Source organism: Notamacropus eugenii, chromosome 1 (genome assembly GCF_028372415.1).
Source record: "Notamacropus eugenii isolate mMacEug1 chromosome 1, mMacEug1.pri_v2, whole genome shotgun sequence".
Classification (NCBI taxonomy): domain Eukaryota; kingdom Metazoa; phylum Chordata; class Mammalia; order Diprotodontia; family Macropodidae; genus Notamacropus; species Notamacropus eugenii.
This window is the reverse complement of record NC_092872.1, coordinates 271,157,978-271,171,643: the sequence shown is the minus strand read 5'-3', so window position 1 is coordinate 271,171,643 and position 13,666 is coordinate 271,157,978.

The following is a 13,666-nucleotide window of genomic DNA, read 5'->3' as shown; positions in this document are numbered from 1 at the left end:
CAATGTTATAGCTTTTTCTTTTAGTGGGTATTAGATTTTTTTTTTTAAAAAGTCAATCAACAAATATTGTGTGTCTGTTGTGTGCTAGGCAGTGGGCTTGGGCATTGGGTGTACAAGTTTCAAGTATGAAATGTTATACTTGAAATGAATTCGAAATCGTTTTTTAAATGTTTTGTACTCTTAAATAGAACATTTCCCCATCCAGTATCAATTTTCATTATGATGTGTGAAGATTTTCATTTCCTCTAGGTATCTACAGAATATTTAGAAACTTACAATGTATTCTATAAGAAGAGGAGGAATTACTGAGTCCTACTTTAGGAAATGTCCATTTTTACTGTCAAGGAGCTGAATTGCCAAGTCTCACATGATGGAGTCCTGAAATTGTAGAATCTAAAGTGCTGAAAAAAAATTGTAGATATTTTGGTTACTTATAAGTAGAGATGGTATAATTAGTATTGAGCCTTTGAACACTTACTTTGGAGTTGGTGAGCATCATAAGGGAGTGAAGTGGGATAAAGTGTTGACGTTGTAGGTGTAGTATTTCTGTGATGGTGTAAAAATCTTCCCGTAACCACAATTCTACCCAAGCTAGGTCTGGAGCCAGCTAACATGAAGAAGAAATAGAAGCTCTGAGACTCATATTCTTTATATTATCAAAATACTCCAAACAACTTCTATCATTGATCCATTTGTCTGTTTACCACCAAGGCAAATATTTTTGATGGTGACTCCAAAGAAATATGTTTCATATTTCAAATTCCAAAGAAAGTTAAGAATATATCACAAATTCTTTCGGTTTTCTTTCTGTTTCAAAATGTCATTGTCAGTTTTTAAAATTTAATTGGTTGTCTTTTTAGGCATCATAGATGAGTAGGTGCTCTCTGTTAGTGACTAGTAATACTAATAAGAACTGACATTTATGTCGTGCTTTTTGATTCGCAAGGTGATATATCTACATTGCTTCATTTCAGCTACATGACAGTCTAAGGTAGGTATGTGTGTTGTTATCCCTATTTTGAATGTCAGGAAACTAAGGACCAGGAATGGGAGAGAGAATTGATGAACACACAAATTTAAGCAGTCAGCAAGAACTTTTAGGTTTCTACTATGTGCCAGTTGCTACAAGATTCTCTGAATACAAAGCCAAAAGAAAGTCTACATTCTATTGAGAAAGACAGTGGCTGGAGCAGAAATGGAACTTGAGAGATTAATAGATACTTATTGATTGACGTATACGTATGTATGTTATTTTGGCAGTAGTGGTAGTAGCTGGGAAAATTAGAAAATAATGTAGAAAGTGTCGAGTGAACTGAGCCTTAAGAAATTTCTAAGAGAAGTGAGGAGAGTAAAATTCTTGTGTGGGGAATAGCCATTACAAAGGTAAGGAGGGTGTGACATGAGGAGCATAAGGTGAGGTTGACCATTCCACAGAATATGTGTTAGAAGACTGGGAGAGTAGGTCAGATAAGTTGGGAAGAGCTTTAGGTGCCAAACAAGCTTATTTTTGACTTTTAGAAGTAATAGGCACCACTGGAGTTTGAGTAGGGAACAGACATGGTCAAACTAGTGCTTGAGGAAAAATGAATTGGAGTGGGGCAAGCATTGGCACAGGGAGACCAATTTTTAAATGGAGCCCAGACTAGGGAGAGAGTGAATGTAAAGAAGACGATGGATATGTGAGAAATCACCAGAAATGATTTGGTGACTGAGATCCATCAGAGTGAGGAGTTCCAGGAAGACAGTCACAAAACTAGGTGACTTGGAGGGTGACTGGTCTTGCTCTTACCAGTAATAGGTTAGGTTGTGTTCTGTTGGAAATGTTGGGTTTGAGACCCTTTGTTAGTGATGTAGGGGCTAGAACTTGGGAGAGTAAATAAAGGGGGTAGATCTGGGGAGTCCTTTGCAAAGAGAAAATAATTAAATGTAGGGGAGTTACTGAAATCACCAAGTGAGCTAGTGTAGAGAGGGCCCAGGACAGCCTTGGGGAGCACCTGCAATTAAGAATGCAGTGTAGAGGAGCCAGCCAACAGAATGAAGGCACACCAGATTCTCAGAGTATTCAGGGGGTCACAGCTATGTCAGATGTTACAGAGGTCAAGGGTGAGAACTGAGGAAGGACCATTCGATTTGGCAATTGAGAGGTCCTTGATAATTTTGGAGAGTCATTTTGGTGGAATTGGAATCCAATTTGCAAAGGGTTGAGAAGTTGAGAGGAAAGAGTGAAGGGAGTGCAGACAGCATCATAGAATTCAAAGGCAGATCTTCCTGATTTCAGGTGATTTCACTGTGAGATGCGCCTCTTGTAGGGTATAGTAAATACATCACCTGCAGTAGGAGACTGAAAATCACTCTGATTTCTCATGTTTGTAGCATAAAAACTAGAGTGTCTCGTGGTTTCATTGCCTCTGTCCACACATGTCTGATGCTTGGTCTTCTTGTGCAGAATGTGTATGGAAGAACAGATAGTGAAGAACTAGAAGTGGGGAAATAGCTGTCAGAAAGGAAGAGGGATTTCCTAATCAGAAAGAGGCATGTTTTCTGATCAGAAAAGATAATAGGAACTTGAAAAATAGAGATTATTCCGTGGGACCAGATGCAGTGACTTTGTCTCTTTTCCTTTCTGTAAGTAATAAGTAGAAAACTTTTTGAAGTTTAGTAATGATTTCAGTTATTTTAATATTGGAAATTAAAGGTTGACTTTGCCTACAGTATTACATGGGGAAACATATCAGCTGACAAGCATGTTATTGATAGTGCATGTCTAAGACCTGTCATTTCATACCACCAGGCTGTGCTATAGGCTTTGGGTACAGACAAAAAACTAGTAGATCTCTTCATTACAATTATGCTACAGTTTTTTAAGATTTACTTAAAGATGAATGAATATTGCTTCCTCAGAAGTAGGCCCCTTTTCCTGATGATGTAACTAAAGTTAGACTGGAAGTAATTATTGCAGTAGTTTTCAAATGAAACTTTGGAAATGCATTGGGCTCATGCAGTGAGTATAGCAAGCATTTGGGATATTTTTCATCGCTAGTGCTGTATCATTCTGCTTTGAGATTTTTTTTTAACTACAAAATCTCAGAATATTAGAATATTTTTACCATTAACAAACACAATTTGTCAAAAACTAAAGAAAGAAATGATAGAACTTTCAAGAAAGTAAGTGTTCTAAAAGATACCCTTAATAACCTTATTTTTCAAAATCACTTTGAGAAGACTTGAATTAATCACTACAGGAAAATGTCTGATAAAGAATAGAGGCACTGTCATGGTAGCTCTGTAGAAATAAGAGTGATCTAATGAGCCAAAGCCTCAAACTTCAGAGGAAAACCATGACTTTGAAGTTCCTTGCTTAATTGTTTTTTTAAATACTTTTATTGATATCTTTAGATTTTACATTGCCTAAATTTGCCTTCTCTACCTAGAGCAATATAACAAAGATTTTTTTTTAAAAGAAAAGAATGAGATACTATCAATATTTTGGAAAAAATCTGACAGTAGATGCAAACAACTTATGTAAAGATGTGGGGGGAGGAGGTGTTTTTGAGACCATTCTGATTATTTGTAATTTTGCAACATTTTGCATATTTGTGGTCGTCCTTTACATTTGAATTTTTGTAATCTGTATGTTTTCTTTCTCTACTTGCTTCACTTTGTATCAGTTTATGTAAATCTATTTATTATATTTGTCATTTTTTACAGACCAGTAATGCATTACACTGAGATACCACAGTTGGTTAACTTTTCCTCATTTATTGAGTATCCACTTTTTTTCTGCTTTTTTACTATCATACAGAAAATGTGCTGCTATAAATATTTTGAGGTATTTGGCACCTTTTTTTAAATCACTAGCTTCCTTTGGGGGTTTACCTACCCATAGATCTTTGGGTCAAAGCGTTAGAAACAATTTAGCCACTTTTTTGCTCAATTCCAAATCACTTCTAAAAGGATTTTGCTGTTTCACAGCTTTACCAATAGCACATTAATGTTCACACCCTTGGTTTGGCATTGACCATTTTATTTCTTAATCTTTTCAAAGAAGGAAGGGAGGGGAATGTGTCTTACCAAATTCTTTGGAGCAGAGTTTTTTCCTTTAATTTTTACTGTTTTTAAGTTACTTCCATTTCCATTGTTGACATGCTGTTACTGCTCACTTTACATGAATATCAGTTCATATAAGTTTTTCCATGCTTTTGTATTCATCATGTTCTTTGGTTCTTGCTGCCCCAGTAATATTCCATTAGGTTCATGTACCACAGTTTGTTTACTCATTACCCAGTTGATGGGCATCTACTTTGACAGCATAAAAGTGTTCAGAATATTTTGATGGTTATGAGGCCTTCTTATCATTGACCTCTTGGGGGTATTTACCTGAGTGGAATCTCTGGGTCAGTAGTCATTTTCTTTGTCTAATTTCAAATTCCTTTGCTTGTCCTACCACAACCCCTCCAGTATGGACTATTCCTATGCTTTGACATCTTTGCCAATTTGCTGGATGGTGGATTGTTTTGATTGTTTTAATTGTGTTGACCTTTTTTTTTTTTTGTTAGTGATTTGGAGCAATCTTTCATATGGTTTTTAAAAATAAATTTTTTTTAATATCTTTTGTTTTTACATAACCAAAATTTTGTCTTTCTTTGCTTTCAAGAAAACGTATAGAAAATATTTTTCATTTTAAAAAAAGAGAAAAAGTGAAACCAAGCAATACATCAGTCTGACTATGCATGTAGTGTTCTACAGCTGTAGACTTCGTGCCTCTATAAAGGTGGTGGTGTCTTCTCATATCTTTTCTGTGTGGTCATGCTTGTTCTTTGCAGTTTTGTAGTGTTCACTTTTTTTAAAAATTCAATTTTATTTTCAGGTCTGACTTCTGTCTCTGACTTTGCCTTCCCGCGCCCATTAAGAAAGGAAGAAAAACAAAAGCTATTACAAATGTGTATTAGTTAAGCAAAACGAATTCTGCATTAGCCAATGTAACATTTTACATTGGATTGTTTTGTGAATCTTTTCATTTTTATTGTTGTAGAAGAGTATTTTTTTTTTCCAGATTCTTCTTTCTGCATGGGTTCGTGTAAGTTTTCCTATGTTCTACATTCTTTCTTAAGGGGAAGTACTATTTCATTATATTCATGTACATTTGGTTTAGCTATTCCCAAACGATGGGAGTCTCTTTTGTTTCCAGTTCTTTGCTACCACAAAAAGTCCTGCTAAGACATTTTGATTTGTAAGGGGATTTTCTTACCAATAACCTCCTTGTAATATATATATCTAATAGTGGGATATGTAGGTCAAATAGTAAGGACATTTCAGTTGCTCCATTTGCATAATTCAGATTGATTTCTCTTTCCAGAATAGTTCGACTACAACTTGACCAGCTTATGCTTGTCTTTCCACAACCCTTCCATCATGGACTATTCCTATCCTTTGACATCTTTGCCAGTTTGCTGGATGGTGGATTGTTTTGATTGTTTTAATTGTATTGACCTTTTTTTCTCAAGTAGTTGTGCTGATTTCACGGCTTCCCTAGCTGTGTACTGGTCTCTCTTCTCCACAATCCCCCTAACATTGTCTGTAATAGTGATAGCTCACAATTATATGGTGCTTTAAGCTTTGCAAAGTACTTTATAAATATTTCATTTGCTGCTCACCACACCCTGAGGAATTAGATGGTGTTATCCTCCTATATAATAACTGAGGAAAGGTTAAGGTCACATTGTTCATAAGTATCTGAGGTTAGTTTTGAACTGGGGTCTTCCCTGTTTCAATGTCCAGCTCTGACTTCACAACCTAGCTTCCTCATTTTCCCTTGATTGGCTGAATGTGAGGTATGAAGCAAAGGGATACTTTGAGTTGCACCTCTCAGTAATTGTTAAGGATTTTGAACATTCTTTTATATTAATTGATGGTTTGCACTTCCTTTGAGAATTGTTCATAAATTTTGACCTCTTAATTGGGGGATGACTTGACTTATTTTTGTGAATTTGCCTATTATCTTATGTCTCAGACCCATATTATAAGTATTTTATGCAAAGATTCTTCCTAGTTGATCCATATGCTGCATTTTAAAAAACTGACCAAATTTTCATTTGATGTGTTTTCATTAATGATAGCTTTTGATGAGAAAGCCCTCTTCACCAATGCAAATCACCTTTTCTCCAAATTAGAGGCTTAGAGACTTGCCTGGGGACGAGGTCAAGGACCAAGAGTCTGTTGGAACTGGGGCTTGAGCCTTGGTCTAAATGCTTTCCTCTTGGTCTTTCTTATGCCTCCATGTCTCTTATGGTATATTTTATTCACGTTTGAAATATTCTTGTCTCATTAAATTCTTTGAGTCCCTCCTTTCCTCTGTTCCTTTTGCATTTTGTCACTTTGAATGTTAACCTTATAGTTCTTAGGCTCACATGAAGTTTATGTCAAGGTAAAATTTGGTCTAGTTAGCAGCTTCACAGCTAATTAGTTACAACACAATGTATCAGCTAAAGCAGATTGGTTAGCTCATTTAATATGATGCCTCATGCTGTGCACTTGAGGATACTTCCCAGGGGCTTGGAGGTGATGATAAGGGACATAATACATCCTAAACAAGTCTTTATCTTTGGAATAGCTGCCCAGTTTTCCCTCTCCACCCCACCTACCCATAACCAAAAATGTTCAACCTTTTCTACTTACTGCTTTAGTCTTCATCCCTTTTATATATCCTTTGCCCTTTTTGCTTCATTTTCTGCATTCAGTTTTCCCTTCCTTTTTTTTTGTCTTTCCTCTTGTCCTCAAATAGAGCACCAGGCCTGGAACCAGAAAGACCTGAGTTCAAATCTAGCCTCAGACCCTTACTAGCTGTATAACCTTGGTCATGTTATTTAACTGCTGTCTGGCTCAGTTTCCTCCAACTATAAAATGGTAATTCAAGATGGTTGTGAGGATCAATTGAGATAATCCTTGTAAAATGTTAGCAGAGTGCCTGACTTACAGTAAGTGCTATATAAATGCTTAATTCCTTTCTTCCCCTAAACTAGTGAATGAGAATGCTGGACTCGGAGTTATGAAGATGGCTTTGAAAGGTGCTGTAGACTTTGGTCAACCTGGTTGCTTGTTGAATGAATGTGACCTTGGGCCAATCAGCTAACCTTTTGGAGCCCATTTTGCTCTCCTGTAAAACAGATTTACTAATAACATCTCAAAAGGTTATGAGAAACAAATGAGACGGTTACATGCCTTGTCAATCTTAAAGCTATAAAGGCTAGTAGCCATTAATGAGGGAATCAGGCTGGTTGATTATCTCTGCTCCTTTTACAACTAAGCTCTTTAGCCTCAGGTCTGATTTTTGATATTCAAGTAGATGAAATCAAATGGATTTTGGTGCTTCACATCTGAAGATTGTTCTGAGAGGTCAGCTGACCTCACATGTCCACTTGATATTTATCCAGGTCAGCTTCTGAGTGAGATCAAAGGGAACTTTTGTGGATTCTCTGGCTCTGCTTGTATTTGGTGAATTTCTAGTATTGTCATGTTTGTTGATTCAGAACATGAGTGAATGAAGAGGCATGGGTGATAGTTTGAGTATCCTGTGAAAATCTCAGCAGGGGTCTTGTTTCTGGAAACTGGCAGCCATGCTTTGATTTTTTTTTTTTTAAAGCAAATATTTTATGTTTGTAGTTATCTCAGGTTCTATGAGGAAAGGATCATGAGATCATACCTCTGGGGTTGGAAGGAAACTCAAAGACCTTTGTCTGGTATGGCCCCATGGAGGTTGTGACTGGCCCCAGGTCACTGGTAACAAGCACCAGAGACAGGAGAAAACCTGGGCTGAAATCTTGCCTGCGAATGTTTGTGCCTTGTGGAGAAGTCTCTTGACTTCTGTGGGCCTTAGTTGCTTCATGTGAAAAACAGAGTTGTACTAAATGGCCTTTGAACTCCTTTCCTGTAGTGCTTTGAACCTCTTAGTGGTTTCATAGCCTGAGGATGATGCGTAGATTTGGAGGCAGTGGCTAAACTTGAGTAGAATTAAAAGTTAGAGTGTTCTGAAGACAAGGGAAAGGAAGGACTGGGGAGAAGGATGGTGCTGGTGTAGAAGAACAGTGTTAGAAGTGGCCTAAAAATTAAGAGGCATGATGGGGGAGGGGGAGTCTGTGTCTGCCCAACTTAGATCCCCAAAAAACTGATCTGAAAATTTAATGCTATTTAATGCTGGGGGTTGGAAAAACAGGAGATTTAGACTGGGCTCCTCACTTTGAGGCACTTTACAGCTTAACAAGGAGATTTAACAACCAAAGATAATGGAATGGGAGAAAGTGTGCTGAACTGTTTGGTCAGTAAGTACTTTTTAAGTGCCTACTGTGTGCCAAGCAGTGAGGACACATGCATACAGGTGTGTGGAAGCTATATAAGGATAAATAATTACCCACAGAGTGAAGGCACTAAAATTGGAGAGCTTGAGAAAGGTTTTTGGAGAAGGTGGCATTTTAATTGGTACTTGAAGGAAAGCAGGTGAGCCAGGAGGTGGTGATCAGGAGGGAGAGCATTCCAGGTATGATGACCAGTTTCACTGGATTAGAGAGTAGACATTGGAGGTAGGGAATAAGGTGCAAGATGCCTGGAAAAGTGGGGATGGACAGGATATGAAGGGCCTTGAACACTAAAGAGAGGCATTTGTATTTGATACTGGAGGCAATAGGGAGTGACTTAAGTTTATTGAATGGAGGGGTTGACACAGTCGGAACTATGCTTAGAAAAATCAATTTGGTGGCTGGAAAGAGGAAAGATTGGCAAGGTGAGAAACTTGAGGCAGGCAGACCAACTGGCAGCTATTGTTATGGTCCTGGCATGAGGAGATAAGGACCTGTATCATGGTGGTAGTGGTATCAGAGGAGAGAAGGGAGCAGAATAGAGAGGTGTTACAAAGGGGAAATAGTCCTTGGCAGCAGATTGTATTTGGGGGCAACGGGGACGTGACTATGAGAGATAGTGAGGAGTCAAGGATTAGGGAGAATGGGAGGATGGTGTGATAAGAAAGTCTGGAAGAGGGGAGGGTTTAGGAAAAAAGAATTCAGTTTTTGACATGTTGAGTGTAACATGTCTGCTGAATAGCTAGCTCCAGATGTCTAAAAGGCAGTTGGAGATGGGAGTCTGGAGGTAAGCAGAAAGTTTAGGGGTGAATAGGTGTATTTGAGAATCACCATATACATGATAATACCATGGGACCCGATGAGATTATTAAGTAGTGTAGATGGAGAAGAGAAGAAGACAGAAGTCCCTGTGGGGTACCCATGGTTAGTAGGTGTGATTTGGATGAAGATCCAGCAAGAGAGATCAAGGACCAGTCAGCTAGGTAGAAGGAGAACCAGGAGAGAGTGGTGGCCTGACAACCTAGAGAAGGGAGCATCATCGATAGTGTCAGGCTGAAAAGAAGTCCAGAAGGTTGGGGATTAAGAGAAGGCCATTGAATTTGGCAATTTTTGGTAACTGGAGAGAATAATTTTGGTGGATTGATGAAGTCACAAGTCAGATTGGAAGAGTTAGGAGGGTGAGAGAAGGAAGTAGGGGCAGTCTTGTAGACAGCTTTTTCAAGGACTTTAGGTACAAAGGACAGAAGAGGTATAGGCTAAGAGCAGGACTGGAAGAATGAAAGTTTTCGGGCTGAGTACACATGGTCACATTTGTAGGCTGTAGGGAATGAGCCATTAGAGATTGTAGATAAGAGTGAGGATGCTGTGAGGCCAGTCTACTGAGGGGATGAGATGGAATGGGCTCTCACTTGTGCGGGTACTGGGGCTTGAGTGCCAAGGAGTAGGGCCATCTCTTCGTGTGAGAGGAGTGAAGGAGGACATAATGGCAGAAGGCATGTGAGATGAAGAATTTTATAAACATCGCAACATCCTGGAGAAGTAGGTGTTATTCTTCCTGTTTTATGGGTGAGGGAACCGAGGCAGGTAGACAGTTTGTCCAGAGTTGCATAGCCTTATATAGGACAAGGCAGGATGAAGGGCAGAGGGGAAGGGGAAGATTTACATTGGATAAACTTGTAAATTGAACGGTAAACACTAGGGCATGTATTCTGGAATTAACAAGTTAAGAAATATTCATGAATAAATAAAACTGAGCCAGAAATTCTTTTGTCATTAACCAATTCATCATCAAGGTTAAAGTTTTGTAGGTCTCAGCTAAATTCCACAAGAAGGGGGGAAAAAATCAATCATGTGATGACTTGACTCTACTGGAGGGAAAAGAAAAGGTTTCTAATGACACACCCAGATGTATGGCTAGCTGAGTCTCACTTAAGTCTTCTCAAACCTGGTCCCAAGGAAATCGAATACTTCAATAGACTTCAACTATGATCCCGATTTTCCTCTTCTTGTCCCTCCCATAATGCATACAGTCATATCTCTTAGATAAAATGAGAAACCAGGTTATTTGAGACTAATTCATTGACATCTTAAGGACACTAGTTGAAGACTTACTTTTAAAAAAAAAAATCACATTCCTGTTTATTGAAAGAGAAAATGTGTCTCCTAGTCCTATAGTGAAAGAGAGACTGCATCTCCTATTCCCAATAAGAATCATGATGGGCAGTTCACGCTTGTGCTGGTAGTGATTTTCTCTAGCCAACAGTCTCAGTTGACAAGCATTTGTTAAGTGCTTGCTATGTGCCAGGTCAATTGTTAATCCCTGGGGATACTGAGAAAGCTAAGAAGCGCCTCTGTCTTCAAGGAGCGCACATTTTATTGGGGGTGGCAGCATGAAAATACTTGTGTACATATGGACTACATACAGAGTAGTGGAAGGCAGTCTCAGAGGAGAAGGCTAAGCAGCTGGGCTGACTGGGACCAACTTCTTGCAGAAGGTGGAATTTGAGCTGAGTCTTGAAGGAAGAAACCGAGGACATTCAAGTACAGAAGGAGAGCATTCCAGGGCTGTGTATGGCCTGTGGCAAGGGGTAGGTGATGTATCTTGTTGTTGGAATTTGGGGTAGGCTAGTGTAACTTGATCAAATCCATGAAGAGCACCATGTTGTTGGAGTTTGGGGTAGGCTAGAGTAACTAGTCCATAGAATCCATGAAGAGGGTTGAAGTGGAAAGTGACTGGAAAAGGAGGAAGGAACTAGGTTATGAAGAGCTTTAAATGATAAAGAGGACTTCTTATTTAGTCTTGGAGGAAATAGGAAGCCACTGGGATTTACTGAGCAGGAAGAATAATGTGCTTGAGAAAATTCACTTTGTTAACTGACTAGAGGAGGGATTGAGGTGAGAGAGACAAACTAGAAGGTTATTGCAGTAGTCCAGGCTGGAGATGATGGTGGTCATGTGAGTGTACATACAGGGGGAGATGTAGAAAAAGAAAAGAAATGAGATATGACAACTGAGGGGATAGATGGAGGAGTGAGAGGGTTGTAGGATGTTACAACCATATTTTGACTGTAAGAATGGTTGTTCCTTTGGCAATAACAAGGACATTTGGAAGAGAGAATGGTTAAGGATGAAAGATAATGGGTTCTCTTTTGGACATGTTGAGTTTGAGATGCTTGCATCAAGATGTCCAAAAGCAGTTGTTGATATGTGACTAGCTCAGGAGTGAGACTAAGTCAGGGTATTTAAATCTGGGAATCAAGATACTATATAGAGAAAATGATGCCAAATGGGGTTCCCTGGAAGTAACAAGGGTATTATGGTCCTTAAGAGAGTAGGTAGCCTTCTAATCCCCAGCTCTCCCTCTTTGGGGTAACATAAGTTTTGTTAGTGGGAGTTGTGATTTGTATGGATTTATTCAATTTCAAAAGCTCTTTACCTTCCTGTCTTTGTCCCCATGGGAAACCAACCCCCCTATCACTGCTATTTAATATATACTGTTAAATCATTAGAGGAATAAAGAGTCAGTGGGGATTATTCAGTAGGGGAATGATATGGTCATATCTATACTTTAGGCATACCATTTTAGCAACTTTGTGGAGTAGGAATTGAAGAGGGGGGAGAGATAGTGAAAGACTTAATCAGGAGACTGTTCCAGGTGAGAAGGATGAGAACGTGCAATGAGATCGTGGCTGAGTGGAGAGGAAGAGGTGTAAGTCAAATGATTTGGAGGTGAAAATGACAAGATTTTATAATTGATTGCATGTGGTGAGTTACACCAAAATCATCAACCTGGATGACTAGAGTGATCTATGTACAAAAAAGTTATATCTCCATTATGTAAATCCTGTGTGAACCAGGTGAGTTTTTCATCTTTAAGGATGTTTCTTTTGCATTCCTCGTTGATCGTGAAATGCACTATCATAGTATTTGATGTCACTTCCCTGTTGCCCTGTGAGTTTGCCTATTGTTTTTTACTAGGTGAACTCTATCCCATCCCTCCTAAAAGGGCTGTAGAGCATATATTTAGCTTTTAAAATTAAAGTAAAAGTTAATTTTTATTTAGAGAAGTTATGGCTGTGAATTTCTTATGTCTCTTGAGATCACTGGATTCTTCAGGAGAGTTTGCCAAAGCTTAGAAGTATGGGAATTAAGGACAGAAAAAAATAATTAAAATGAGAGAAAACTAATTTGAATTAATGAGAAGATTGCATTATTTATTTTTAATAGGATGACAATTTTATAACTCTCAAGAACATAGTAACTGAAATAAGGCTATGTGTTGCCTAGTAGAATTGCACAGTGCCCTGCTTTAATTCTTGGATAATGGTGCTTATACGTCCACTACTTAGCATAGTATAGAGCACACAGATTATACTTCAAAACTTTGGAAAGTCTCAGTGTGTTTTCAGCCATGTGGGAATGCCCTCAACCAAGGCAGATTGCGATTCTTCCATGCCTTAAACGTGATATTCATGAATGATGGTAGCCAAAAGTTTCAGTAACTATTAGCCAAACTTCTGGTGATGAACCTCTCAGACTGAAGTCTTCAGTTGGTGGACATAGCCACTGAGGGTTTATTCAGACCTTTTCAATTTGGTTGAACATGCGTGACTTTTCAGACTAGAAGCTCACCTCTGGCACAATTGGTCATCAGAAGAGGATTTTAGTTTGGGCACTGTTCATTGTGTGGCTTAAATTGAATGAATGAATGAGTTCTTGAAAGATCATTGGCTCGTATGTATCAAAGAATCACAGAATCTCAAAGCTAGAAGGACCTGCAGAGATTATCTAGATGTGCCCGAACCTGAACAAAAACTTTATCCCCAACATCCCCGCCTTTGCTTAAAGACCTCCTACATTTTATCACATTCCACTTATGGATAGCTCTTCTGGTTGGAAAGGTTGTTCCCCCTCTTACAACATGCCTACAGTTCTCTGATTTCTACCCAGTGCAACCACTGCCCTCTGAGGCTGAGTGGAACAAATCTAAGCCGCCATCCAGCTGACTACCCTTCAGACACCAGAAGGCAGTGATCATGTTTCCTCTGAGATTTCTAATTCCTTCAGCCTGTTTTTATGTGACATGCTCATGAGACCCTTGACCATTCTGGCTGCCCTCTCTCATTTGATCTCCAGCTAATTGACATCCTTCCTAAAACATTGTGCCCCAATTGGAACACCATACATCATAGATTCATGTGTTTTGAACTAGAAAGGACCATAAAGGTCTTCTAGTTCACCCACCTTATTTTATATATATTTTATAGCAAAGCCCTAGAGTTCAATATCAGATAAGTAGCTGATAGCAGCTAGGCTTT